The sequence below is a fragment of the Pyxicephalus adspersus genome, chromosome 2 (assembly GCF_032062135.1).
Source record: "Pyxicephalus adspersus chromosome 2, UCB_Pads_2.0, whole genome shotgun sequence".
Lineage (NCBI taxonomy): Eukaryota > Metazoa > Chordata > Amphibia > Anura > Pyxicephalidae > Pyxicephalus > Pyxicephalus adspersus.
Window position 1 is genome coordinate 1,246,741 of NC_092859.1, and position 3,085 is coordinate 1,249,825.

The window sequence follows — 3,085 nt, forward strand, 5'->3', positions numbered from 1 at the left end:
ATATGAATGGCACATGAGTGATCAGAAGGGGAATACGATATGAATGGCACATGATTGATCGGAAGGGGAATACCGTATGAATGGCACATGAGTGATCAGAAGGGTACAATCAATGGAACATTGAGTAATCATGAGTGATTTTCAACAATAAATGTGTACTGTAGTCTTCTTCATGAAAAAATAAGACATCCCCCTGAAAATAAGACCTAGGGCATATTTTGGCATTTCAAAAAATATAAGACAGTGCCTTATAATCGGGGAAACAGGGTACTTGTACTACAAGGCCATAAGGGAAAGTGTGGACTTATTGTGGTGAAGTTGAATGGGAAGAGAAAGTGACCTAGCCCCTATGCCCCCTCAAAGCATAATAGGCACTGCAGTTTCCCAGCTCCTGTGGACATAGTTTAATAAAGTGTCCTTTTTGTCAGTAATAGATGCAGATGTCTGTAGGTGCTGGGACTATGCTTCAGAAGACAGACATGAACAGCCCAGTTGCATGTGTTCTTCTGAGGAAGGAGACACAGCAAGGAGTGGAGGTTCTAGAGGCTGCTGGTAGAATGGAGCTAGTCGTGGCTAGAGGACATTGCGTGATAAAGCTTTCCTGGAAACAAATATTGATCTGGGTGACCAGGGAGATCAGATCCTCCAGCGGCAATCTTTCAAACACCCAACTTGTCCTTGATGCAATCAGAAACGTCTGCCAGAAGGTAGCACGGAGGGCTTTATTGTTCTAGGAAAACTCAACCGCCACAGTGCGAAACCTATCTACACACTCTCCTACAGTAAGGGAAGGTATGGGCATGGTTCGTGCAAGCTCTCACTCTAGGGGAGACAGGGCCACTAGGGGGTGCTATAGCTTGTATGGCTCACCATAGCCACAGTCTTCTGTCCCCACCATAGTCAGTCTAATGTCCTCGCCATAGTCACAGTCTAATGTCCTCGCCAAAGTCACAGTCTAATGTCCCCACCATTGTCACAGTCTAATGTCCCCACCATAGTCAGTCTCATGTCCTCACCATAGTCACAGTCTATTGTCCTCACCATAGTCACAGTCTAATGTCCTCGCCATAGTCACAGTCTAATGTCCCCGCCATAGTCACAGTCTAATGTCCTCGCCATAGTCACAGTCTAATGTCCCCGCCATAGTCACAGTCTAATGTCCCCACCATAGTCACAGTCTAAAAGAGAGAGAAAAGAAAGATACTTTATTTCTCGTTCTGTATTAGATGCAAAGAAAGAAAGAGCGAGAGAGAAATGAGAGGGTGAAAGAGAGAGCGAACCCTATACTAACCTGCGATTACCTGATAAAGTCCCAGCAGAGGGCACTATAGAGTCTGATAGAGATCGAGCTCACTGTACCGGCTAGAACAGTGCAATTTATTGTTCATTTATTATTAATGTACATTGCTGTGTAATATGTTGGCGCTATATAAATCCTGTTTAATAATAATAATAATAATTGTAATGTCTGGGTGCGCCCTCTATTGGTCATGACCGGGGTAGCCTGGGAAATGCTGCCCTGCTGTGGGGTAATTAATAATCTCAGTAGCGGTCAGGCGGATTGGGTTGGAGATAAGTTTGTCCTGGATGGGGGGCACAGAGAGCGGATTTACATTTTGGTGAATGACATTCGGCTATGTCTGTGTGTGGTGAATGTACATTATGGGCACATGTGCTTTCAAAAAACGTATCATCCTTCTACACATGAATAGATAGAAGGGTGAATTTTATTTTTCACTCACTTTTCTGAATGCTCTATAGATCTCCACATCGGGAATGATTGCCATGAAGTGAATCACGTTGTGCTGCTCTGTATATCAATAATATCAGATATTTGTTTGCTAAGTTTTTTTTTCTTTCATTTACTTTCCAGCCATTTTATGGTTGTTCATGGCTCATAAATGCCTATTGTACTCACAGTCAGTGTTGTCTTTCCAATGGAATGGCTGCTAGTTTCTGCACTCAGTTTTACTTCAGCCTCCTGTCAGTGCCATCAGCAATAGCCCCGCCCACTATTTCTCATCAGCTGAGCTTATTCCTCATTCATGATTGGCTGGGCCGCTGCTCGTTGCATTTTGGGAAGTGTAGTTTTTCAGTCAGTGTTATCAGAACTTCCTGCTGCTGTGTGAGGAGACAGAGCTGAGTGAACAGGTAAAGCCAGAACAAACTTGAAGCATTCTCCTAAGACGGTAATATGTCTCCTGGCTGCTCAGTAAGTGATTTCTACTCTCTGCCCCCATGTCACTGCAGTCTATTAGCAAAGTTTATTAATGTCACATCACAGTGTGAGAGGCTGCATGGAGGATGATAACATGGTCTGGAGGCCACATAGTGTGAGGTGAACATGCTCCAGGGATCAATGCGACAGCCGAGCAGCGTTATCCGATTTCTATAATAAATTACACAAACTGAACATTTATAAAGAGACATTACAAGGAATCATAGCAGACACCACTTCCTGTTATCAACCGAATTTTGTTCCAAAATATTCTTCCTGATCTCTCTCTCCTAATATAAAACAATTCACCGGTTTATTTAGGGATCTTATACGGAGGGAAAAGAATGGAAATCACCTTTCAGCCCTTCAGTATCGTGAAGAGAAACTTTCTGCTCTTTTCCTGTGGTGTGGAAACTATTTTATTACCTCTGTGGCCCACCATTTTTTGGGAGGTTCCTGCTCCTCTCAGGGCCTCCCGTCTCATAACAGGTAAGTACATACAGGACTCCAACCCTCTGCACTTGGCACAGAATGTTATATTAAGGATTATTCTAGATTATCTACCATATATCTTATGGGTAGGGTATGACCCTCAAATCTTCTCATGACATCACTGAGATTATTATATATCCCACCACCAATGGCATATTGCTTTACTCCTAGAAATACAAACACTTGGGGTATTTACCCAATGGTAATTTACAGGTAATGACACACTGTACATCAAGATTGTATTTGGAATATTATTATAAAATAAACAGGATTTATAAAGCGCCAACAATAAATAGGGGTTGCAAATGACAGACTAATACAGACAGTGATACAGGAGGAGAGGACCCTGCCCCAAAGAGCTTACAATCTAGTAGG

The 3,085-nt window shown here is 42.8% G+C and overlaps 2 long non-coding RNA genes across 3 annotated transcripts in view; one reads left to right on the forward strand and one right to left on the reverse strand.

Annotated features, from left to right (window-relative positions):
• The window catches only part of LOC140322663 (uncharacterized), a 6,385-nt gene extending 4,401 nt beyond the window's left edge, over positions 1-1,984 (reverse strand). Inside the window, exon 1 of one of the 2 annotated variants that reach the window (XR_011919224.1) lies at positions 1,919-1,984. This is a non-coding gene — a long non-coding RNA (uncharacterized lncRNA). The other variant, XR_011919225.1, reaches the window with a different exon arrangement.
• A 189-nt stretch (positions 1,985-2,173) lies between these two features.
• Positions 2,174-3,085, forward strand: part of LOC140322682 (uncharacterized) — a 30,026-nt gene continuing 29,114 nt past the window's right edge. Inside the window, exon 1 of the long non-coding RNA XR_011919229.1 lies at positions 2,174-2,707. This is a non-coding gene — a long non-coding RNA (uncharacterized lncRNA). The remainder of the gene's footprint in view (positions 2,708-3,085) is intronic.